The sequence below is a fragment of the Manis javanica genome, chromosome 17, assembly GCF_040802235.1.
Source record: "Manis javanica isolate MJ-LG chromosome 17, MJ_LKY, whole genome shotgun sequence".
Taxonomy (NCBI): domain Eukaryota; kingdom Metazoa; phylum Chordata; class Mammalia; order Pholidota; family Manidae; genus Manis; species Manis javanica.
Window position 1 is genome coordinate 35,048,071 of NC_133172.1, and position 26,478 is coordinate 35,074,548.

Sequence of the window (26,478 nt, forward strand, 5' to 3'; positions counted from 1 at the left end):
GTATTTCCCCTGGGGAGGGGCAACAAACAAGCGCCTGGACGTAATTGGTCGCGGCATCCGCCTGTCACCATAAAGACCCGCCCACATCCTTGTTCACCATTGCTGGGAAGCGGTGACCGCAGGTTTTCCTAGGCTGGGCAGTGGCGGGCCCTGCTGGGGTGCCCTTGAGGGAGCAGTTGGGGTCGGTGCGGCCGACTGCGTGGCCACCCGGGCACGGTCACCGGCCCAAGCGGGGGTGAGAAGCCGAGACCATCACCTCTGTGGCCGGAATGATAGGGAGCTTGGAGGAACCTGGGAGAGCGCTTTATGTAGCATTGAGGACCGCCCGTTTTGTGTGTCAGTGAGGGAGCTAGTGGATACAGATGGTGGGAGCTAAACTCCCAAGTCATCCTTTGGCAGTAGCGCTACCAGAGGGGCCTTTAAAAGATGTGCGTGTCGCACCCAGCCTATAGAATCCGAATCCGGGGGGCGGTGAGTACCAGGAATAAACATTGTGCACAGAATCGTAAGTGCCTCTGGTGATTCTGGTGTACCCTGAAATTTGAGAACCTGTTCCATGGCAACATAGTTCCTAGCCCTCCGATTGTTTATGTTTATTCATTTTTACCTCACAAACGCTCACCTAGATCTGGAACACCTTTCTTTACCAGGCCTATAACCCTTTACTCTCAAAAGCTTTCCACGGCGGCCATTTCATACTAAATACAATCAAAACGCAGCCTGACTTACAAGGCACGTTTTGGCCTTATTCCTATATTCCCATCTCATTTCCCTTGTCTGTCTCCACCTTAATTCTGTGACGGCTGCCCTTGGCTTTCACACTTCCAAGCCTCTTAGTAGGATGATGCCTACTCTTGAGATGCCCTTCCAATCTCTACCTACCTCGGTATCCTACACTCAGAAGAGGAGAAAGATTCTCTAATCAGTTCCTTCGTTCACTTTGTGGTTGCCTTTGAAATGCTGGTAAAATGACCCTCTTGTTAAATGGCAGGCAGCCAAACTCTGCTAATGTTAATCCCAAGGGTTGGTTATGAAATCCAGCTTCCTCCCCTAGCTGAAAACACCCCTCAGCCATTTCCTTTTGTCCAATTTGAATGCACTTAGTAATGTTCTAACACCCTGAATATTAGTCTCAATCAGTAGAGAAAGGAAGGCAAGCAGGAAATCCATTCTTCTAGCCACAGGTGATGGCTCTTGGCACCTCTCTGCCTCAATTCCTACCAACCTTCTTTGCAAGCTCATTATCCTTTCCCACGGTTTTTTTCTGATCTCTCCTTCTACACTCTCCTTGGCAATCTCATTCTCCACGCTTCACCGGAGTCTCACACTTTTCTCCAGCTCAGACTTCTCCATGGTGTTTCAGATGCGTGGATCTAACTGCCTACCTGGCACTGGATACCTCAGGCACAGATCAGTTAAAATCCTTACCCCTGCACATGACAAAAACCCCAACTCAAATTGACTTACATAACAAGGGAATTTCTCTCACATGGTAGGGCAGGCTTGAGGGGTGGCACTCTGTCCCTGGAATTGCACTTTTCAGGCTGGTAGCAAGGCCCAGGCACACCCAGATGTGACAATGTCTAGCAAAAAAAAAAAAGATACTTTCCCTCTAATAGTCTCTTTTGAGGAACAAGAATACCTTTCCCAGAAGCTCCCAGAAGCAATGACCAGAAATGAGTCACTGGGTCTCTGTCAATCAAGGGCAAGTAAAATGAGTCTGTCATACGGAGCTAGGGCCAATCTAGATTTACCCTGGGTCACTGGACTTTAGGCAGAGGAATGACATAATCAGATTTGTGGTTTGAAAAGCCCGCTTTGTATGACTACAAGAGGAGCACTTGGGAAACCACTGCGGTAATTCAGCTAGAGACAAGTGCATGAATTTGATGGTGGAAATGAGTTCCAGAGATATCCAGGAGGTGGGATGGACAGGACTTGGTTGTGGATTAGAAATGGGGGGTAGAGGGAAAATGATGAGGGAGGCGCGTCATAAACAATGGCTGGATTTTTGGTTTCAGCTGCTGGGTGAGTGGTGAGGCCATTCACTTGGATAAGAAACCATAACCCATACTGTTCATGGGAGGATTTGGGGATACTGTTTGGAGCGCTTCTGTAAGTCCAGTTGCAGCGTTCCTGAGACCCATTTCCCCCTTCACCACTGGCAGAGCTTTGATTTTTGTTGAGTCTAAGCCTTCAGTGGTTCCCCATTTCTCTTTTATCTCCCCACGCACTAATCTCAGCTCAAACACCACTTCTTCAAGGCGATTTTCCATTTATTGACCTGTATGACTAGTAAGTCATCTCCCATACTATACCGCAAGCTCCAGGAGGCAGGAACCAGTTTGCTTCGGTCCTCATGGTCTCCCCACCACTAGTCCAATGCCGGAATGTAGTGGAAGACAGTAAATATTTGACAGCTGAAGGACAAAAGTAAAATATATTTAAAGCTTCTACCAACCTGCTTGCGCCCAGCACTGAGCTAAGAAAGTAGCTCACTATGAAAATGAGGATGATTTATATAAAGGGAAATGAGGCAGCTTTGACATACCATTTCTTAAAGACTAAAATATGAAGTACTGAGAAAAAACCAACAGCCTGAACCTTACTTATAAAACATTTTCAGTCACCTCATATTATATTCATTATTCTAAATTTCGGGAGCATATCTGATATTTGTGTCAAAAGATTAATTCTTCTTGCATCAGGACTTAATAGCTATGTGATTGATCTCTACAAGTATTTAGGGCTCCTGCTCATGTTCTTATCAGCAAAATATTTACTGAATCATTCTTCTTTTGGTCTCTAGGAAATTAATTGTACAAAGCAGTTTAGATCACTGATACACTACTAAAGGAAGGGGCAGAATGATGAAGGTTAGCTGACATGTACAGTTTGATGTGCACGCATACACTCCAGCAAATATTTTTAGCTCAATCTGTGCCACTAGATCCTCTTCTGAAAGGTAGATTCCTGTATAGTGTCATACATGTGTCACTGATTACACATACTGTTCAAGATACATGAGATGATTTTATAGCTATGCATTTATTTTACTACATCAGAAAAAAATATATAATTAACATATCAAAACTGACTTATGGATAGTAACGTTTAGTATGAGACCTCAACAGGTGTTTCAGTTTTTTTTTTTTTTGAGTGAATTGATGTAAGGGAGGATATAAAGTAAGTAATCCTATAGGTAATAATGAACCTTGGGTATGGCAGAAATCATGAGTTTTTGACAAATACCGAAATGTGTGAAAAACTGCTATAGAGGGATGATGTGGCTTTTGTCCTTTCTATGTCCTCATTGATCGTTACAATTCCAGCTTATCGCAGATGTGCTTCCAGTTTGGGGCCACACCACATTTTCTTCCTGGCCCTATTCCCCATAACTTCTTTCCCTTAAGCTAGTGAATGGATCGAGGGTTGGGTGGGTGATTGGGTAGATAGATAAAGGGATGAATTTTAAGACTACCACATTTCAAATCTAAATCAGAGTAGCTGATGGACCGCTGAATATTTATGCCTTAAGGAAAGCCAGCCAATACACAATGTTGTAGCTCATAGAGGGCCAGAAAACATTTCCTTTTATACTTAAACAAGGTTTGAACATGGCATGACTCTACAAATAACCACTCACCTCTTTAGCACTCTGCTAACTATACCACCAGCTGCAAGAGCAATCTTGTCTTTGGTGTTAACTGCAAAACCACATCTCTCTGTGGTTTTAAAGTATTTGGAAAGATAAGGCTTGAGGTTAGTTTTAGCTAGAATGTCAGATTCAGAAAAAAAATCGCCAAAAAGAGAAAGAAATATTCATCCATTGGTAAGGAATTCATGGTCTGCTGTGGGCAGGGCACTTATCCATACATAAACACCTTCCTTTTTCACAAAATATGTAAATAGTGATTTATAAAAGGAAAGTCTCAGGGATTTTGAGAGTCTGCCACTAAAAGCAAATTACATTGTCACCATCATTTTATTCCAACTTTTTATTATGAAAATTTCCAGTCATACAGAAAAGTAGAGGACAGTGACCATCCTTATACCCTAGATTCAACACTGGTTAATGGTTTAATGGTTTTGCCGTATTTTCTTTTTCTCTCTAATTTTTCCTCCTGAATCGTTTAAAAATAACTGGCATCATCCTGACCTTCACTCTTAAATATGTCAGCTTGCATCTCCTAAGGGCGGAGACATTCCCCTTAGAAGGAACTCTATTGCCACAATCACACCTGAGGAAATTCTCTAAATTCCCAGCCTCACTGCATATCCATACCTACTTATATTGCCCTAATTGTCACACATCATAAAAAAGTTTTAAAGTTATTTTTCTAAGCCAGGAGCCAATCAAGATTGCTCACTGCACTTGATTGTTATGTCTCTTTAATCTCTTTATTCTAGAACAGTTCTTCCCGCCCTCTCCCCCACCCCTGTTCTGCTGCCCTACCACAGACTATTTGAAGAGAACAGGATGTTTCACATTCTGGATTTCTTGTGGGTTGTTTAAGCTTGATCCTTTACCCTATATTTCTTATAAACTGTAAGGTCTGAAGGCTTGATAAAATTTGGCATTTCTGGCAGGAATATTTCATAGGTGAGGAGCTTATTATGACTCCTTGAACTACTGATTTAGTAGAATTGCATCATAATGATTATGCATGGGCAACTAAAAATATATGCGCTGTGCTAACACAAGTTACTTGACTAGCTGGGTGAATATTAGTGAATTTGGAAGTTTTCAGTTGGGCATTTTGGCCATTCCTCCTTCCCGCTTTTAAAGGCTGACTTGTGGCCAATGACTTTGTTGTTACAAATATCAGTGGGTCCATCAGTCAGACTTGCTGTCATGGTATTAATGCTAGGGAGGTCGAATCCATTTGAAAAAGAAACTGAACGTGGTTCAGAAGACACTAGGTGGCGAGCTGTCTGTGTTAGCAAGTGTTAGTGAGGGGCAGCAGCAAAGCGTTAAGGCTGGGTGTTCATGCATTTCACACATCAGCATTTGCTACATCTACCAGCAGCCAAGCCCAGGCCTCAGGTCCCTGCTGACTAGTATTCTTTAAACGTTAAGAATGTTTTCTCTCTCTGGTGTGACAAGGTAACAAACATTCTTGAAGTGTGAAGAGGAGAAAACAAAGCCTGTTTAAATATTAAAGACCGATGCAGTATTGCTTCTCCAGGAATATGAGTGTACACAAAGGGGACAGCCGGACTGGTACTCTATATCCTAATGGGTTCATATGAATGTATTTTTATTTTCCCCAGTAACTGGCAGCAGTTTCTCCGTACACCATGGCCCTTACCTTTCAACTGACACTAAAAGGCAGACAGACCATCATCCCCTGCTCTACCATGGTTCCCAGCCTGGGAGGATGGCGTGAGTTAAAAAACCCAAGGGGTGTGGGCCTTGACTCCTCGTGGTGGGTGGCCGAGTGCCCTCTGGTGGGCAGTGAGATGAATGCATGCAGCCGAGGAAAATTAATTCACCCAAGTATGTTTCTCACAGAGCATGTGCACATTTTAAACAAACTCACTTCCTAAAAAAAAAAAGAAAAGAATCCTGTATCTACATTTGCATTCCTGAAAAAAAATTCACACCTAAAAGAATTTTGTATTTCCCCTGTGTAAGATAAATTTTAGCTGAAATAAGCAGGCGAAGAGAGGCAACAAAGGGCCAGGTAGTTTATTTGAGTGCAACTCCCGGGTGATGTTCCGCGGTCTGGGTGTTACAGGCCGGGGAAGTCACACCCGGTCAGGGAGGTGGGGGCTTATAAGGGGTTAGGAGGGGGAGGAGTGGGCAAGCTATCCTAGGGGGCGTGGAGAGGTATGATTGGCTAAAGGTGACATAATAGACAACTAGAAACTTTTTTTTCCTTACAAGAGGGAGGAGGCTGACATACAGGTCTTAGTTGGCACATCAGAAGGATGGAATTTAGGAAGAGCTGTCCCCTTTCCATATAAGGCATGGACCTTGGGGTCTGGTCTGTTCTCCCCTTATGGCATCTCTCTGTTCTGTTTGCATGTCCATGTTTTTCCTTCCTCCAGCCTAACACCCTGAACAAAGTGCTTAATAGTCTCCAGTAGGGTAGATCCTCATCAGAGATTCAAGCACACAGAGACAAGGAATGGATTCAAGAGAAACATTTTAATGAAACGTTCCATCTAAGATATCTTAAACACCAAGTCAGTTTTAAGCATTCAGAAATATTTCTCAGGGCTGTGAAATTCCTTCCACCTGAGGAAGGTCATACTTTTAAGCCCCAGAATCTCCCCAGGGGTATCCTTCTCAATCCTGACTTTATCATGCTCCACCTACATTCCTCCCACCTCCACCAAAACCAGCACATGGAATCTTTATTTGCTGAAATACAAATGCCTGACCACAGTTTGACTCTTCCGCACATGCAAGGGCTCAAAGCCTTAAACCAAAGAGACAAACCGCTAATGGTGAAGTTCCCCAGGTTGGCCCAGAGCAGTAACCAATTCCGTCCTGCTCAGGAGGTTTGGGTGCCTAAGGGGACAGGGTTGGGATTAGGAGAGGTCGAGGTGGGAAGTAGAAAGCAATTGCTGAGGGCTGTTGTGCTGCCTAGTATAAGGCCGGCCCCCAGTATGCCTGTGTGACCCAGGAGGAGGATGATCCACTGGGGGTATGCTGTCTCTGACCAAGTTTGTGTTGAGGTACAAATGCGGGGACAGAGGTGTCACCGGGGAGGGCGTCACTCCTGGTGATACAAGTCATTTAAGAGTTAGGGCCGATGCCCGAGGTTCATGTGATCCAGTTTCTCAGAACAAATATTTAATCACCGATTGAGGTGAAGCTACACTGGTTACACTGGTCTGGTGGTATAGGCAGGCTTTTCCAGAAAGCTCTTCCAGGTGATGAGCCCTCGGGTCAGTTGGGGAAATGCCAACTACCAAGAGGTTTTGGGTGAAAGCCTATAGCCGCAAACCACCATCCATTCACATCTTCCCAACCAGTATCCCAGTATCCATGTTTACTGGGGGCTTTCTACCTTAAATCACACAGCATGCAGTGTGGTAGGAAGCACTGTCTCACCACGTGGGAGTCCTCCCTCTTCCTTTCTGCAATAGCCACACTCAATGCTTAAACACTTTCAGAGCCAAATGCAGCTCTTCAGAAAGTTGGCTGCTTAGCAGGTATGTCACTATTGCTTCCTGACCAGAAATATTCAGCAGTAATGCAAGATCACATACACACATACACAGAGGGAGAGAGAAAGAAAAGGGAGCAAGGGATTATGCCACAAAACAGATAATCCCCAAGTCATTCATATGCCTCCACTGCTATGACCCTGGTCCAAGCCACCACAACCTCTGACCTGCCACCTGGATGAGAGCACCAGCCTCCACACTGGGTCTGGTTTCCCCTGCCTCCTTGAAGTCTGTTCTCAGCATGGCAGGTAGAGTGAGTACATTAAGCCTCAACTCAGGCCATACTGCTCTGCTCAGATTCTCCAGTGGTTTCCCATTCACGCAGACTACAGGCCTATGAGATCCCAGGTAATCTAGCTGCTACCACCCACTCACTTGTCCCCAGCCCCTCTATGACTTCACCCTCAGCACATTTTCTCTCCTCACTCTATTCAACCTCAGTTGACTCTGCTGTTCCTGGAATATTCCAGGCAAGTACCTGCCTCAGGGCCTTTGCACTTTCTATTCCCTCTGCCTGGAATGCTCTTCCCCCAGATACCCACATAGTTCATTTTCACTTTTTTTCCCCAATCAATATATGGTATTTGTTACACTGTAGGATTTCAGGGCTGATACAGGAAACTATACATAGTGTTATATGTATATATGTTTATGCTACTTCAGTAGATCTCTGGGGCTTATTCATCTTGTATAACTGAAACTTTGTACCCTTTGAACAATACCTCCCTGTTTCCTGCTTCTCCAGTCCCTGGTCTCCACCATTCTATTCTCCGCTTCTACAGGTTTGACTATTTTAGAATCCTAATATAAGTGGTATTGTATAGCATTTGCTCTTTGGTGTCTGGCTTATTTCACTTAGCATAATATCTTCGAGGTTGATACATGTTACTGCATATAACAGGATTTCCTTCTTTTTTATGGCCAAATAATACTTCATTGAATATAAATCTACATTTTCTTTATCCATTCACCTATCAATGCGCATTTAGATGTCTTCCATGTCTTGGCTACTGTAAATAATGTTGTAGTGAGCCTTGGAGTGCAGATATCTCTTCAAGATCCTGATTTCATTTCCTTTGGACATACACCCAGAAGTGAGATTGTTGTATCATATGGTAGTTCTATTTTTAATCTTTTGAGAAACCTCCATATGGTTTTCCATAGTGGCTACCAATTTACATTCCCACCAACAGTGCACAGGGTTTACTTTTCTCCACATCCTTGCTAAGTTTTGTTTTGAGAGTAGCCATCCAAACAGGTGTGAGGTGACAGCTCATTGTGGTTTTGATTTGCATTTCCTTGATAATTAGTGATGCTGAGTAGCTTTTCATGTACCTGTTGGCCATTTATATGTTTTCTTTGGAGAAATGTCTATTCAGGTCATTTGCCCATTTTTATTTATTTGCAATTGAGTTGTAGGAGTTCCTTTTATCATATATATGGTTTTATATAAAAGGTAGGCTAACATTTTGTCATATATATTTTCATATCACAAATATGTTCTGTGGATTGCCTTTTAATTTTGTTGGTGGTTTTCTTTTTTGTGCAGAAGCTGTTTAGTTTGATGTGATCCCACTTGTTTATGTTTCTTATTGTTGCCTGTACTTCTGTTGTCATATCCAAAAAATCATTGCCAAGACCAATGTCAAGGACTTTTTTTCCTTTTGTTTTCTTCTAGTTTTATGGTTTTAGGTCTTACACTTAAGTCTCTCATCTATTTTGAATTGATTTTTGTGTGTGGTATAAGATAAAGGTCAAATTTCACTATTTTGCATGTGGATATCCCCTTTTCCCAGAACCATTTTTGAAGAAACTGTCCTTTCTCCACTGTTTCTTGGATCCCTTGCCAAAGATTAGTTGACTACATATGTGTATAAAACTTATTTCTGGGTTCTCTGTTCTGTTCTACTGGATAATGAATCTGCTTTTTGGCCAGTATTGTACTTTTTTTATTACTGTAGCTTTGTAATATATTTTGAAATCAGGAAGTGTGATGCCTCCAGCTTTGTTCTTTCTTAGGATTGCTTTGCCTATTTGGGGTCTTTTTGTGGAGCCATGTGAATTTGCAGATTGTTTTTCCTATTCCTATAAAAATTGCCTTTGGATTTTTTTTTCTTAATTTCTATACACACACACACACACACACACACACACACATATATATATATAATTGGTATAATTAATATACAACTACATGAGGAACAGTATGTTTACTAGACTGCCCCCATCACAAAGTCCTCCCCACATACCCCATTACAGTCACTGTCCAACAGCATAGTAAGATGCTCTAGAGTCACTACATGTCTTCTCTGTGTTGTACAACCCCCGTGTACCCCCACCCCACATTATGTGTGCTCTCATAATGCTGCTTTCTCCCCCTTATCCCTCCCTTCCCACCCATCCTCCTCAGTCCCTTTCCCTTTGGTAACTGTTAGTCCATTCTTGGGTTCTGTGAATCTGCTGCTGTTTTGTTCCTTCAGTTTTTTCCTTGTTCTTATACTCCACACATGAGTGAAATCATTTGGTACTTGTCTTCCTCCACCTGGCTTATTTCACTGAGCATAATACCCTCTAGCTCCATCCATGCTGTTGCAAATGGTAGGATTTCTTTCTTTCTTTCTTATGGCTGAATAATATTCCATTGTGTATATCTACCACATCTTCTTTATCCATTCATCTACTGATGGACACTTAGGTTGCTTCCATTTCTTGGCTATTACGAATAGTGCTGCAATAAACATAGGGATACATCTGTCTTTTTCAAACTGGGCTGCTGCATTCTTAGGGTAAATTCCTAGGAGTGGAATTCCTGGGTCAAATGGTATTTCTATTTTTAGTTTTGTGAAGAACCTCCATACTGCTTTCCACAATGGTTGAACTAATTTACATTCCCACCAGCAGTGTAGGAGGGTTCCCCTTTCTCCACAACCTAGCCAACATTTGTTGTTGTTTGTCTTCTGGATGGTGGCCATCCTTACTGGTGTGAGATGAGATCTCATTGGGGTTTTAATTTGCATTTCTCTGATGACAAGCAATATGGAGCATCTTTTCATGTGTCTGTTGGCCGTCTGGATTTCATCTTTGAAGAAGTGTCTGTTCAGATCCTCTGCCCATTTTTAAATTGGATTATTTGCTGTTTGTTTGTGATCTCTAGGAATAAACCTAACCAAGGTGCATGAGCTCTTTATATATTTTGGATGTCAACCCTTTATCGGATCTGTCATTTATGAATATGTTCTCCCATACTGGAGGATGCCTTTCTCTTCTGTTGGTGGTGTCCTTTGCTGTACAGAAGCTTTTCAGCTTTATATAGTCCCACTTGTTCATTTTTGCTTTTGTTTTCCTTGCCCAGGGAAACTTCATGAAGAAGTTGCTCATGTTTATGTCCAAGAGATTTTTGCCTATGTTTTTTTCTAAGAGTTTTATGGTTTCATGACTTACATTCAGTTCTTTGATCCATTTGGAGTTTACTTTTGTGTATGGGCTTAGACAGTGATCCAGTTTCATTCTCTTACATGTAGCTGTCCAGTTTTGCCAGCACCATCTGTTGAAGAGACTGTCATTTCCCCAATGTATGTCCATGGCTCCTTTATCATATATTAATTGGCCATATATGTTTGGGTTAATATCTGGGGTCTCTATTCTGTTCCACTGGTCTGTGGCTCTGTTCTTGTGCCAGTACCATACTGTCTTGATTACTGCGGCTTTGTAGTAGAGCTTGAAGTTGGGGAGCTAGATACCCCCCACTTTATTCTTCCTACTCTGGATTGCTTTGGCTATGGGTCTTTGGTGTTTCCACATGAATTTTTGAACTATTTGTTCTAGTTCATTGAAGAATGTTTTTGGTAATTTGATAGGGATTGCATCAAATCTGTATATTGCTTTGGGCAGGATGGCCATTTTGACTATATTAATTTTTCCTAACCAAGAGCAAGGGATGAGTTTCCATTTGTTAGTGTCATCTTTAATTTCTCTTAAGAGTGTCTTATAGTTTTCAGGGTAAAGGTCTTTCACTTCCTTGGTAAGTTTTATTCCCAGGTATTTTATTCTTTTTGATGCAATTGTGAATGGAATTGTTTTCCTGATTTCTCTTTCTATTAGTTCATTGTTAGTGTATAGGAAAGCCACAGATTTCTGTGTGTTAATTTTGTATCCTGCAACTGTGCTATATTCTGATATCAGGTCTGGTAGTTTTGGAGTGGAGTCTTAGGGTTTTTTATGTACAATATCATGTCATCTGAAAATAGTGACAGTTTAACTTCTTCTTTACCAATTTGGATTCCTTGTATTTCTTTGTTTTGTCTGATTGCCATGGCTAGGACCTCCAGTACTATGTTGAATAACAGTGGGGAGAGTGGGCATCCTTGTCTTGTTCTCGATCTCAGAGGAAAAGCTTTTAGCATTTCACTGTTCAGTATGATGTTGGCTGTGGGTTTATCATATATGGCCTATATTATGTTGAGGTACTTGCCCTCTATACCCATTTTGTTGAGAGTTTTTATCATGAATGGATGTTGAATTTTGTCAAATGCTTTTTCAGCATCTATGGAGATGATCACATGGTTTTTGTCCTTCTTTTTGTTGATGTTGTGGATGATGTTGATGGATTTTCAGATGCTGTACCATCCTTGCATCCCTGGGATGAATCCCACTTGGTCATGGTGTTTGATCCTTTTGATGTATTTTTGAATTGTGGTTTCCTAACAGTTTGTTGAGTATTCTTGCATCTACGTTCATCAGGGATATTGGTCTGTAATTTTCTTTTTTGGTGGGATATTTGCCTGGTTTTGGTATTAGGGTGATGTTGCCTTCATAGAATGAGTTTGGGAGTATTCCCTCCTCTTCTATTTTTAGGAAAACTTTAAGAAGAATGGGTATTATATCTTCTCTGTATGTCTGATAAAATTCTGAGGTAAATCCATTCTCTGGGGTTTTTTTTCTTGGGTAGTGTTTTGATTACCACTTCAATTTCTTTACTGGTAATTGGTTCGTTTAGATTTTGTGTTTCTTCCTTGGTCAGTCTTGGAAGGTTGTATTTTTCTAGGAAGTTGTCCATTTCTTCTAGGTTTTCCAACTTCTTAGCATATAGGTTTTCATAATAGTCTCTAATAATTCTTTGTATTTCTGTTGGGTCTGTCGTGATGTTTTCTTTCTTGTTTCTGATTCTGTTGATGTGTGTTGATTCTCTCTTTCTCTTAATAAGTCTGGCTAGAGGCTTATGTATTTTGTTTATTTTCTCAAAGAACAAGCTCTTGGTTTCATTGATTTTTTCTATTGTTTTATTCTTCTCAATTTTGTTTATTTCTTCTCTGATCTTCATTATGTCCCTCCTTCTGCTGACTTTAGGCCTCATTTGTTCTTCTTTTTCCAATTTTGATAATAGTAACATTAGACTCTTCATTTGGGTTTGTTCTTCCTTCTTTAAATATGCCTGGATTGCTAAATAGTTTCCTCTTAAGACTGCTTTTGCTGCATCCCACAGAAGTTGGGGCTTTGTGTTGTTGTCATCATTTATTTCCATATATTGCTGGATCTCCATTTTAATTTGGTCATTGATCCATTGACTATTTAGGAGCGTGTTGTTAAGCCTCCATGTGTTTGTGAACCTTTTTGCTTTCTTTGTACAATTTATTTCTAGTTTTATACCTTTGTGGTCTGAAAAGTTGGTTGGTAGGATTTTAATCTTTTTGAATTTATTGAGGCTCTTTTTGTGGCCTACTATGTGGTCTATTCTGGAGAATGTTTCATGTGCACTTGAGAGGAATGTGTATCCTGTTGCTTTTCGATGTAGAGTTCTATAGATGTCTAGTAGGTCCATCTGTTCTAGTGTGTTGTTCAGTGCCTCTGTGTCCTTACTTATTTTCTGTCTGGTGGATCTGTGCTTTGGAGTGAATTGTGTGTTGAAGTCTCCTAAAATGAATGTATTGCAATCTATTTCCTCCTTTAGTTCTGTTAGTATTTGTTTCACATATGCTGGTGTTCCTGTGTTGGGTGCATATATATTTATAATGGTTATATCCTCTTGTTGGTCTGAGCCCTTTATCATTATGTAATGTCCTTCTTTATCTTTTGTTACTTTTATTGTTTTGAAGTCTATTTTGTCTGATACTAGTACTGCCACACCTGCTTTTTTCTCCCTGTTGTTTGCATGAAATATCTTTTTCCCTCCCTTGACTTTTAGTCTGTTCATGTCTTTGGGTTTGAGGTGAGTCTCTTGTAAGCAGCATATAGATGGGTCTTGTTTTTTTATCCATTCAGTGACTCTATGTCTTTTGATTGGTGCATTCAGTCCATTTACATTTAGGGTGATTATTGATAGGTATGTACTTATTGCCATTTCAGGCTTTAGATTCGTGGTTACCAAGGGTTCCAGATTACTTTTCTTAACATCTAAGAGTCCAACTTAACTCACTTAGTATGCTGCTACAATCACAATCTAAAGGTTCTTTTCTATTTCTCCTACTTTTTCTTCCTCCTTCATTCTTTATATATTGGGTATCAAATTCTGTACTTTTTGTCTATCCCTTGACTTTGGGGATAGTTAATTTAATTTTTCATTTGCTTTGTAATTAGCTGTTCTACTTTCTTTACTGTGGTTTTATTACCTCTGGTGACAGCTATTCAACCTTAGGAACACTTCCATCTATAGCAGTCCCTCTGAAATAGACTGTAGAGATGGTTTGTGGGGGGTAAATTCTCTTAGCTTTTGCTTATCTGGAAATTGTTTAATCCCTCCTTCAAATTTAAATGATAATCTTGCTGGATAAAGTAATCTTTGTTCCAGGTTCTTCTGCTTCATGGCATTAAGTACATCATGCCACTCCCTTCTGGCCTGTAAGGTTTCTGCTGAGAAGTCTAATATTAGCCTGATGGGCTTTCCTTTGTATGTGATCTTATTTTTGTCTCTGGCTGCTTTTAACAGTCTGTGCTTATCCTTGATCTTTCCCATTTTAACTACTATGTGTCTTGGTGTTGTTTTCCTTGTGTCCCTTGTGTTGGGAGATATGTGGATCTCCATGGAATGAGAAACTATCTCCTTCCCCAGATTGGGGAAGTTTTCAGCAACTACCTCCTCAAAGACACTTTGTTTCCTTTTATCTCTCTCTTCTTCTTCTAGTATCCCTATAATGCGAATATTGTTCCGCTTGGATTGGTCACACAGTTCTCTCAATATTCTTTCATTTTTAGAGATCCTTTTTTCTCTGTGTGCTTCAGCTTCTTTGTATTCCTCTTCTCTAGTTTCTATTTCAATTATTGTCTCCTCCACCGTATCCAACCTGCTTTTAATACCCTCCATCGTGCTCTTCAATGATTGGATCTCCGACCTGAATTCATTCCTGAGTTCTTGGATGTCTTTCCGTACCTCCATTAGAATGTTGATGATTTTTATTTTGAACTCCCTTACAGGAAGACTCACAAGGTCCATATCATTTAAACCTTACTTGAGAGTTGTATTAATAATTTTACTCTGGACAAGGTTCCTTTGGCATTTCATGTTTGTATATGGCGCCCTCTAGTGTCCAGAAGCTCTATTCTGAAGCTGCTCAGCCCCTGAAGCAATGTCAGGGTTCGCAGGGGAGCAGTACTTGTGCCTGGGGGTAGGAAAGAGCTGTTCCCTGCCACCTGGCTGCTGTGCCTGTCTCCACTGCCTGAGCCAGTGGGCCGGGCACACAGGTATAAGTTTTTGTCCCAGAGCAGCCAGATATGGATCCCTGCTTTCTACAAGCAGCCGGAATCCCAGTCTCCCCAGGAACTCTGCCTGTATTAACTTTACAACCTGGCAGTAATGCGAGTCTCATGAAAGCACCATGAAATGCAGGTCCATGCTCCCAGAGCAGATCTCCAGAGCTAGGTATTCAGCAGTCCCAAGCCTTCCACTCCCTCTCTGCTCCATTTCTCTTCCTCCTTCCGGTGAGCTGGGGTGGGGGAAGGGCTCGGGTCTCGTGGAGCCACAGCTCTGGTACGTTACCCCATTTGGTGAGATCTGCTCTTTTCTCCGGGTGTGTGCAGTCTGACGCTGTCCTCTTTCCTGTTGCTCACTCAGGATTAGTTGTGCTAACTATAGTTTCTAATTGTATCCAGTTTTAGGAGGAAGCCTCTGTCTCTCCTCTTATGCCGCCATCTTTAATCCTTTTTTGTATGATCCTCTTGATGTATTTTTGAATTTGGTTTGCTAATATTTTGTTGAATATTTTGGCATCTATGTTAATCAGGTATATTTGTCTGTAATTTTCTTTTTTTTGTGGGGTCTTTCCTTGCTTTTGGTATTAGGGTGATGCTGGCTTCATAGAATGAGTTTGGAAGTATTCCTTCCTCTTCTATTTTTTTGGAAACTTTAAGGAGAATGGGTATTATGTCTTCTCCATATCTGTGATAAAATTCAGCAGTGGATGCATCTGGCTTGGGTGTTTTGTTCTTGGGTAGTTTTTTGACTACCAATTCAATTTGTTGCTGGTAATTGGTCAGTTTAGATTTTCTGTTTCTTCCTTGGTCAGTCTTGGAAGGTTGTATTTTTCTAGGAAGTTGTCCATTTCTTCTAGGTTTTCCAGCTTGTTAGCATATAGATTTTCAGAGTATTCTCTAATAATTCTTTGTATTTATGTGGGGTCTGTCATGATTTTTCTTTCTCATTTCTGATTCTGTTGCTGTGTGTAGATTCTCTTTTTCTCTTAATAAGTCTGGCTAGGGGATTATCTATTTTTTTTTTATTTTCTCAAAGAACCAGCTCTTGGTTTCATTGATTTTTTCTATTGTTTTATTCTTCTCAATTTTAATTTATTTCTTCTCTGATCTTTATTATATCCGTCCTTCTGCTGACCTTGGGCCTCATTTGTTCTTCTTTTTCCAGTTTCAATAATTTTGACTTTAAGATTATTCATTTGGGATTGCTTTTCCTTCTTTAAATAGGCCTGGATTGCTATATTCTTTCCTCTTAGAACTGCCTTTGCTGCATACTACAGAACTTGGGGCTTTGTGCTGTTCTTGTCATTTGTCTTCATATATTGCTTGATCTCTATTTTAATTTGGTCATTGATCCATTGATTATTTAGGAGCATGTTGTTAAGCCTCTGTATGTTTGTGAGCTTGTTTGTTTTCTTTGTACAATTTATTTCTAGTTTTATACCTTTGTGGTCTGAGAAGTTGGTTGGTAGAATTTCAATGTTTTTGAATTTACTGAGGCTCTTTTTGTGGCCTAGTATGTGGTCTATTCTGGAGAATGCTTCATGTGCACTTGAGAAGAATGTGTATCCTACTGCTTTTGGGTGTAGAGTTCTATAGATGTCTATTAGGTCCATCTGTTCTAGTGTGTTGTTCAGTGCCTCTGTGTCTTTACTTATTTTCTGTCTGGTGGATCTGTCCTTTGGAGTGAGTGGTGTGTTGAAGTCTCCTAGAATGAATGCATTTCATTCTATTTCCTCCTTTAATTCTGTTAGTATTTGTTTCACATATGCTGGTGCTTCTGTATTGGGTGCATATATATTTATATATTTATAATGGTTATATCCTCTTGTTGGACTGAGCCCTTTATCATTATGTAATGTCCTTCTTTATATCTTGTTACTTTATTTGTTTAGAAGTCTATTTTCTCTGATACTACTACTACTGCAACACCTGCTTTTTTCTCCCTATTGTTTGCATGAAATATCTTTTTCCGTCCCTTCACTTTTAGTCTGTGTATGTCTTTGGGTTAGAGGTGAGTCTCTTGTAAGCAGGATATAGATGGGTCTTAGTTTTTTATCCATTCTATTACTCTGTGTCTTTTGATTGGTGCATTCAGTCCATTTACATTTAGGGTGATTATTGAAAGAGATATACTTATTGCCATTGGAGGCCTTAGATTCGTGGTTACCAAAGGTTCAAGGTTAGCTTCTTTACTATCTAACAGTCTAACTTAAGTCGCTTATTAAGCTATTATAAACACTGTGTGATGATTCTTTATTTCTCTCCCTTCTTATTCCTCCTCCTCCATTCTTTATATGTTAGGTGTTTTATTCCATACTCTTTTGTGTTTCTTTTCACTGCTTTTGTGAATAATCGATTTTATTTTTTGCCTTTATTTAGTATTTGGTTGGTCTGATTTCTTTGCTATGATTTTATTTTCTCTGGTGACATCTATTTAGCCTTAGGAGTGCTGCCATCTAGAGTAGTCCCTCTAAAATACTCTGTAGAGGTGGTTTGTGGAGGCAAATTCCCTCAACTTTTGCTTGTCTGGGAATTGTTTCATCCCTCCTTCATATTTAAATGATAATCATGCTGGATAAAGTATCCTTGGTTCAACGCCCTTCTATTTCATTGCATTAAATATATCATGCCATTCTCTTCTGGCCTGAAAGGTTTATGTTGAGAAGTCTGATGATAGCCTGGTGGGTTTTCCTTTGTAGGTAATCTTTTTTCTCTCTCTGGCTGCCTTTAATACTCTGTCCTTGTCTTTGATCTTTGCCATTTTAATTATTGTTTGTCTTGGTGTTGTCCTCCTTGGGTCCCTCGTGTTGGGAGATCTGTGGGCTTCCATGGTCTGAGAAACTATTTCCTCCCCCAGTTTGTGGAAGTTTTCAGCAATTATTTCTTCAAAGACACTTTCTGTCCCTTTCTCTCTGTTCTTCTTCTTCTTGTACCCCTACAATGCAAATATTGTTCCATTTGGATTGGTCACAAAATTCTCTTAATATTGTTTCATTCCTGGAGATCCTTTTATCTCTTTCTACCTCAGCTTCTCTGTATTCCTGTTCTCTGATTTCTATTCCATTAATAGTCTCTTGCACCTCATCCAGTCTGCTCTTAAGTCCTTCCATAGATTGTTTCATTTCTGTATTCCCCCTCCCAAGTTGATCCTTTAGCTCTTGCATATTTCTCTGCAGGTCCATCAGCATGGTTGTGACCTTTATTTTGAATTCTTTTTTAGGAATATTGGTTATATCTATTTCCCCAAAGCCTCTCTCAGGGGTTGTCTGGGTGATTCTTGACTGGACCAAATTCTTCTGCCTTTTCATGGTGATAGATGTAGTTGTAGGCAGGTGGCACATGTGTCAGCTGGGAGAACAAAGTCCCTTTCTGCTTGCTAGTTGCCTTGCCCTTCTCCTGTGCCCGTGTAGGTTATACCCACACACCACGAGCAGCCTTTGGGTTAATCCCCTGAGCGGCCAAGGGTGGGGCAGCCTTGGGGTATCCCAGAGCCCTGCAGGGAGTGGCAGGTGCACAGGGTATGTTCTTCTGTGAGAACAGCACCCCTTTGTGCCTTGCCTCAGCTTCCTCTGCCTGGCAGCTGTGCGCTGGTGGCATCCTCTGGGTCTGGCCTGGGTGGCTGCACACTGGGAGGAGACTCCAGGCAGTTGCTGTGGCTGCGGCTGCTCTCCAGCTGCTCCACCTCTATGGTGGGGCCGCACCAGCCAGGGTGAACAAACGGCAGGGTGCTTATTGCCATGAGGGGCTTCAGAGCTGCGTTGCTGCCCAGGGGACTGGGGCGTCCGAAGTTCCTCAGGATTCCCAGCCTGCTGGGCTGAGTGTGCCAGGATGAGTCCATCCAGCTGTGAAGCCTCTGTCCCTTTAAGACTTTCAAAAAAGCACTTGCTTTTCTTTTGTCCGAGAGGAGCCTGCTGCAGGGACCCATTCGCATATTTTACTTTTCCGTTTCTCTAATATCCAGTACACCATGCAATGTGTGTCTGTGCTCACGGGCAGATTACTAGGGCTGGTTATTTAGTATTCCTGTGCTCCCATGCCCTCCCCACTCTGACTCCTTTCCTCCCACTGGTGAGCTGGGCTTGGGGGAGCACTCGGGTCCCGCCAGGCTGTGGCTTTGTATCTTACCCCCTTTGTGAGATGCTGAGTTCATGCAGATGTAGATGTAGCCTGGCTGTTGTACTGTATCTTCTGGTCTCTCTGTTATGCGTAGTTGTATGTGTTGTATTTTCAAATATATATATGGTTTTGGGAGGAGGTTTCCACTGCCCTACTCACACCACCATCTTGGCTCCTCTGTCGTCATTGGATGTTGATAGGAATTGCATTGAATCTATAGATCACTTAGGGTAGTATGGACATCTTAGCATTAATTCTTCCAGTCCATGAGTAAGGGATGTCTCTCCATTTGTTTGTACCTTTTAAAATTTCTTTCATCAACATTTTACAGTTTTCAATCTTTCACCTCCTTGGTTAAGTTTATTGCTAAATATTTTATTCTTTTTACTGGTATTGTAAATGAGATTATTTTATTCCCTTTTAGGACAGTTTCTTATAAAGGCATAAAGTAGTGTATAGAAATGCAACTGATTTTTGTATGTTGATTTTGTATCCTGAAACTACTGAATTCGTTTAGTATTTCTAACAGTTTTTTGTGGAGTCTTTAGCATTGTGTTTATATAAGATTATGTCATTTGTAAATAGAATAATTTTACTTTGTCCTTTTCAGTGGATGCCTTTTCTTCTTTTTCTTGCTAGGGCTTCCAGTACTATGTTAAATAGAAGTGGCAAGAGTGGACATCCTTCTTGTGTTCCAGGTCTCAGAGGAAAAACTTTGTTTTTTCCATTAAGTATGGTGTTAGCTGTGGCTTGTCATATATGGCTTATTGTGTTTAATTAAATTCCTTCTATATCAATTTGTTGAGAGTTTTTATTATGAAAGTGATTTGAATTTTGTTAAATACTTTTCTGTATCTGTTAAGATGATCATGTGATTTTTTTTTAACCTTCATTCTGTTACTGTGATGTATCACATTGATGATTTGCATATGTTGAATCATCCTTGCACCCCAAGGATACATCCTACTTGGGCATGGTGTATGATCCTTTTCTTGTGCTGTTGCATTCAGTTTGCTTATATTTTGTTGAGGATTTTTGCATCTGCGTTCATCCATCAACCTTCAGTTTTCTGCTCAAATGCCCCCTTCTCAGCAAAGTCTTCCCTGACAGCTTTATTGAAAAGAGCAAACTCTTCCCACCCTCTACATCTGCTTTATTTTACTCCATAGCATCTATGACCCTCAAACATACTAGATATATTCACATGTTTTTTTTATGGTCCATCTGCCCTGCTCTCATTTCTGACTCAGGTAAAGCCACTACAGTCAGAGCTTCTTAATTTTTGTCTGTTTCGCCCACTTACATAGCCCTTTGACCTGGGAAAAAGAAGTGTGGTGTGGAGTAGGCACTTTTTGTGTGTTGAATTGTGTCCTCAAAGATTTTATGTTGAACCTATAATCCCCAAAACCTCAAAATGTGACTATATTTAGAGATAGGGTCTTAAAAAGATAACATGAAAGTGAAGTCATATGAGTGGGCCCTAATATGACTGGCATTCAGGTAAGAAAGGGAAATCTGGGCCCACAAAAAGATACCCGGTAGTCACACTCTGAGAGGGATGACCATGTGAAGGAGCAGTTAGAGGGAGGCCATCCAACAGTGAGACGCCTCAGAGGAAACCGCCTCTGCCAGCATCTTGACCTCGGACCTCCAACTTCCAGAGCTGCGAGAAAATAAATGTCTGTGTTTGTGCCACTCAGTCTGTGGTATTTTGCTATGGCAGCCCAAGCAGACTAATAAGAATGTAAATATTTGTTGACTGAATGAATGCTTTTGGAAGGCCTGAAATGGTTGCTCCCCTCACCTCTGTGGTCTGGTTTCATTTTTTTTTTTCCTTCCCATATTAAGATGAGTGTCCACTGTGCAGCCCTCACTCCACAAAGGGTCTGTTGGTTCCAGGGAAGGCCAACCTGTGCTGAGTGCTTTCCCATACTCTTTATCAGCATGGGGATGGGCCACACTGGAGGCTTCAGGAGTTGACTTTACCAAGGTGCTTCCAGTGATGTTTCACTCGGTGGCCTGCAGCACAGGTCAGTGGAGTTGACTGATTCCTGTAGTGACCTTCTGACCATGTTTAGAATCCGAAAACCCTGTACCTGGAAGGGGCCGTGAAGATCACTGTAGTGATGGTGGCAGTTGTGGTGGTAATAGTAGCTGCCATCATTGTTGCTGACATTCAGTAATCTTACTGGGGGTCAGTATGGCAAACACTGTGAGTCTTAGCTCACTTAATCCTTATGATAAGCCAGGGAGATAGGAGCTCTTACTTTATCTGCCTAACAGATGAGGAAGCTGAGGCTTGGAGAATGAAGCACAGCCTACGAGAAGCAGCAGAAATGGAATCTGCTTTCACTTCCCCCTCTCACCAAGCCTTGCTCCTCCTCCTCTTGCACCCTAATTTCCCTTGAGAAATTGCCTTCTCTACCTTGCACTTTGTCCTGGTTATTCAGATGGGACTGATGCCCACCCCAACCCGAGTTCCAAGTGAACCAGGACTGACAATCAGAATATTCCAGTCCTTCCCACTGTCCACCACCTCCACTGGGTTAAGGATTGTCATGTGATAAAATTAGTCTAAAGAGCCCCTGTCCTGGAGTTTGTGATTTCTGGCAGAAGTCATGGGAATAAGAAAGTCTTGTTACTAAGCTGAGAGGAGGTCAGGCCCGGGCACTACCTTCAGCAAGACTTAGCAATTCACGTCTTTCAGTTGAGTGGTCATAGTTCCCAGCAGGGGGAGTTGGGTGGTTCTAGTACAGGACAGGTTTCCACCCCATATCAGTCTATGGCTACAAGGGGTTGGGTAGAGTACAACCCATCACATAGCATCAGTCATGGGTAGATTGATGGAAAACAGGAAACAAGAAAGGTCAAAGCTCTTGATGGTCACATCCTCTCCATGGGTAAAAACAGACCCCAACTTGTTGGTCCAAACACCTGTCTCAGTTGATTCTGTGACCTGTCTTTGCCAATGGCATGTGTATAGAATTCTCTACACCATTGGCACAAGGCAAATGGCCCACCAGTTAACACGAATATGTGAATCAAACCGTATAGGAGCCAATAGATCTAAAACTTGCAGTGCTGTGGCCAGGCTGCATGTCTGCTTAGTTATGTTACTTCTAAAACAGCACAGGCCAGAGGATAAATGACCAAACATGGCTCCCAGGCTGCCAGTTTGCAACCCCTGCAAAGGAGCTAAATCTTGCCCATCTGGGCTAGGTGCACATATTCCTATGAGGCCATTCATCAGCCATTATACTCTCTGTATTAGACAGTGACACTAAGGAAACAAAGACCTAGGAAATATGTCTTTATAATGTGAGGGATAAATAAAGAGAAGATACAGCATTTGACTTCAAAAAGCATGCAATCTAGCTAAAGAGACTTGACAAATATAAGAGAAAGTAGTTGTGCATTGATCTCTGTCTTGGGCCCAAGCTGGGCTCTGTAGGCAGATGGCCACAATGGCCACCCTAATAATGACATGTGGTCATGCACTGTGAGAAACCCAGGACAGGAAAGAGAAACATCTCTTCAATTATGAAAATCCTCTTGGTCTGGCTGTGGCTCCTAAAGACACCCATGACCTCTCTCTCTCATTTATTCAGGAATATTTTATTATCATTTAGCATGCTGTAAGCCTGCGGGCAGATGCTATTGTCCGTATTTACAACCCAAGGTATAAAATTGAGAGCCCACTCAAGAATCAGAGGGTCTGTCAATCAGCTGTGGCCTTCTGTGCATTTATATTAATTTTTCTGCTGTTCTTCCACCTCTGACTGGTCTGAGGAGAATCTCAATTAACGATTCTCTCAGAGCCAATAGTTGCAAGGAGTTAATAGCAGAACTGGTGGCAAGGCAAGAACAACGGAGCCTAGGGGAAGCCTCTAACTGCCAGGCATTTCTCTGGCTGGGTAGGTCACTGCTCTTATCTCTGCTTGCAGGAGACATCTGACTGCATGTTGTGGAAAGGGAACTTGAAAGAGACAGATTTCAGCACCAAACAGTGGGTAACTACAAGCCCCTTTGTGATACTGTGTGTGGTCTGATAGCCAGACTCCGTGTGGTGATTCCCTGGTGGCAGCAACTACTTCTGATTGTCTCCTCCCTTTGGAAACTACGCACCCACGAAGTCCACCCCACAGTGGAGGAACAGGCAGGGACATGCACCAGAGGAGCAGCCACATCTGAGGTGTGATCATGACAGATCACACCCATCCTAGCACCAGCCAATCACAGGCAGAAGGGTCATGAACAATTTCTTTATGATTCAGGCATATTGCTGCTTTGGCTGGGCTTGTCAACAAGTTAGTCATTCTGCAGCTTGGGCCTACTGAAGGGTGGGGATTCTAGGCATAGAGGAGTTTGCCTCTGACATGCAGACACTCACAAACTGATAGGTTAACTTCATGCTGTGGCTTCACCACATTCATTTTCATGGTGCCTAATACAGTCCCTGACACACCTACACTTCGAGGAGCCCAGACGAGTTGGAGTTATGCTTCAGATTCTTTGATGGTAATGCTCACACAGGTACCTACAGCCTCATGTGTCATTTGGATTATGTTTTAAGACATGCCTCTTATCCAGCCCATTGCTCCAGCAAAGCAGGAAGACACCTGCTAAACTGCGCACTTGCCCAAGTGCTCCCAGAGAAAGGTCTTTGCTTCTACAACTTAAAGTCTTTCTACTCCTGAGAAAGAGAAAACTAACCCCAGGTCGCAGGGAGAGAGAGGGGAGGATGCAGTTACAAAATCCTTCCCCAGTCACTGTCCTGCCATGATCACCTCTACCAGGTGGGACTCAGGTACCCCTGTAGGAAGGGCTCAGCTTCCCAACCTGAAATGGAGAGATTACCTTCAATTCCCATGTCCCTTCCAGATCTCACTCCTGATTCTAAAGCTCTCAAGTTGGAAAGGACTTTAAAGATAAAATAGGGCAAACCTTCAATTTTGCAGAAGAAATGAAGACCTAGGAAGGTGAGGTGGGGCTTACAGTCTCACAGCCTAAGTGTTGCCCATGTGGCGGGGGGAACTCTGCGTGGAGTCAGAGTGTGCGTGCATATGTGTGTGCATGCGCGCACCGGTGTGGGACGGGGCAGAGAGGGTGGGAAGTAGAGAGCAAGGCAAAGAGGATGTCTCTTTCCCTTCACAGGTCATCAGAGACTTTTCTTGACTTTACAGGTGGAACTGAAGATAAATGGATTAGCCAGGTGAATAAACCTGTATTAAAAACTTTCTGAAAAATCAATTTGAGCGAGAAGATTTGGGAAAATAAAATATGATCAACTGTGTCAGATAGCTTGAATAAATCGATGCTGGCAAGTCTGGTAAACAGTTTCTGATCTACGGCTCCCACGATATCCTCGCTGGCGATAGTTACCTCAGTAATTGGACCATGAGATGAGGCCAGGCCAGAATGAAAGGCATTAAAAATGCTGTTTCTTCAAGTGAAAATTAATTTATTTGCTGACCAACAAAGACTGAAGTAATATCAGAGTTTTAAGGATGGCAAGACATCATAAAATTGTTTACACTTTTCACTCCCTCCTTAAATTAGACATGGAACCTGCATAAAAATGAAAAAGAAATGGGCCTCTCCATCTCCATGTGTGATACTCCAAGCCCAGAGGCAGTCGGCCAGTACTTAGAGGAGCACAGTTTCCTGAGCATCTGATGGCTGCAGGAACAGAGGGCTAGGGAGGCAAAGGCAGGGTCCCACACTCTGCTGCAGGGAACCCACATCTATGCCTGTGGCAGGAGGGAAATCGAAACAATGGGGAAAATCAGAGAGGGTTTTCCTTTGCTCTGGACCTTCTCCACACAATAGCTGGAAAACTTAGCTGAGAAGTGGCTTTTGGCACTGGAGTGAATCAATCTCAAAAAAAGAAATTAAGTCTGTTGCTGAAAAAAAAGAAAAAAGGGCCTAGAGCTGTGGCATGCACCTTAGGAGTGAGAGGTGGGATGGGGGGACGGAGATAATACAGTTGGCCCTACAGTGAAAGTGGTGTAGGTGTGTGAGATTTGAAAGCCTCAAAAAGGTCCACGCAGTAACCAGAATGGTCTTCCTAATGTGAAACATATCACTCTCTGCTTAAACAAGTAGTTTGCTGGGGCAGTTTGTAATGTTTTGTCTTATAAAATGCCCTTTCACATGTATAAAGCTGAATACTTTCAATTAGAACAAGTCCTGAGAATCAAGAAGCTATCATTTTCACCTAATGGGTCATCTGTGCATATACATCTTTTCCCAACTCTGAGTTCAGGGACTTAATAGCTTGAAATTGGTCATGACAGGAGTATTTACACCAGCAAAATGGGCAAATGCCACAGAGCAGCTGCCATCCCCCAGCTGGTCATGAAACCTTCACCAGCACACCATTGCTTAAAACCTACCACGGGCTGCATGCTACAAAGCCAGCCTCACCCTTCAGCAGGGCCCAGGGCTCTCACTTCTCCACCTTTGGGGAGTATTGCTCCCTGTTGCCCACGCTGCACCAGCTCTGGAGCCTGATGTCTGTCTGCTCCTTGGGTGCTCCCTTGGAGAGCCTGTTCCCTCTGCCTAGAATGTTCCCTCCCAATGTCTTTGTGAGACTGTCTTTCCTCCTTTCAGGTCTCAGCTGAAAAGGCATCTCCCTGGAGGCCCCCTCTGACCTCATCTCCTTCACTCACTGTCACATCGTCCTATTTTATTTTCTTTGTAGGACTTACTACTCCCTGAAATCTTAAATTGTTTGCTTGGTTATTGTCTGGTGCCTGCTGAAATGAAAGCTTCCTTAACTCTCTCATTTCCTCAGATCCTGGTACATCCCAGGCCCTCGGTCAGTAGCTGCTGAACTGAATGAGTGAGTGAATGAATGAATGAGAGCCTCAAATGCCACCAGGGACTCATCATCCTTTTTTGGGAAGCATTGTTCCTCCATTTCTGTTCTGAAAGTAAATAATTTCAGGGACAATCCCACTTCCAGTGACAAAACCCTTGAGGGAATATGTTTCTCAATTTATTTCCTCCTGAGCAAAGGGGCCCAGAATCAGCCTGGGCCCTTGGAAGGGGTATTTGCATTTGCAAATATCAACATCTTTGGCCAATTCTAGAAATAGCTCCTGTGGTAGGGTTCCAGGCCAGCAGGTAGAAGAGGATTGGAAGGCATCACTGGGTCATATATTAGGGCTGGTCCTGCTATTGGTGTTCACGGCCAGTCTCTTTTCTGTAGTGTCTCCTAACTCTTCAAAGAAACTGGAAAGAAAGGTAGCTCCTTGCACAGAAATGATACTCCTCTCTTGAATGTTTGATGTACAAGGACAGAGGTATTTGTCTGTTTTCTTCATTGCCATATACCGAGAATTTAGAACAGCACCTGACACATAAAAGATGCTCCGTGAATATTTGTTGAATGAGTCATCTACTTGGCCAGCTGTCTGGGCAGTGATTATCAGCCTCCTTGAGTTTGTGTCATATTGTCAAAGGAGAGAATTCTCAGCAACTGTGATGGGCTTA

At 42.1% G+C, this 26,478-nt stretch overlaps 1 long non-coding RNA gene across 3 annotated transcripts; it reads left to right on the forward strand.

Annotated features, from left to right (window-relative positions):
• Positions 1-51: 51 nt before the first annotated feature.
• On the forward strand, positions 52-24,335 carry LOC140847088 (uncharacterized). Of its 3 annotated transcripts, none has more exons than XR_012126737.1 (4): positions 52-471; positions 5,275-5,386; positions 22,926-22,991; positions 24,165-24,335. It is a non-coding gene; the product is annotated as an uncharacterized lncRNA (long non-coding RNA). The 3 variants fall into 3 exon arrangements; XR_012126736.1 differs by having other exon boundaries at positions 22,926-22,987; XR_012126735.1 differs by lacking the exon at positions 24,165-24,335 and adding an exon at positions 23,863-23,963.
• The last annotated feature ends 2,143 nt before the right edge of the window (positions 24,336-26,478 follow it).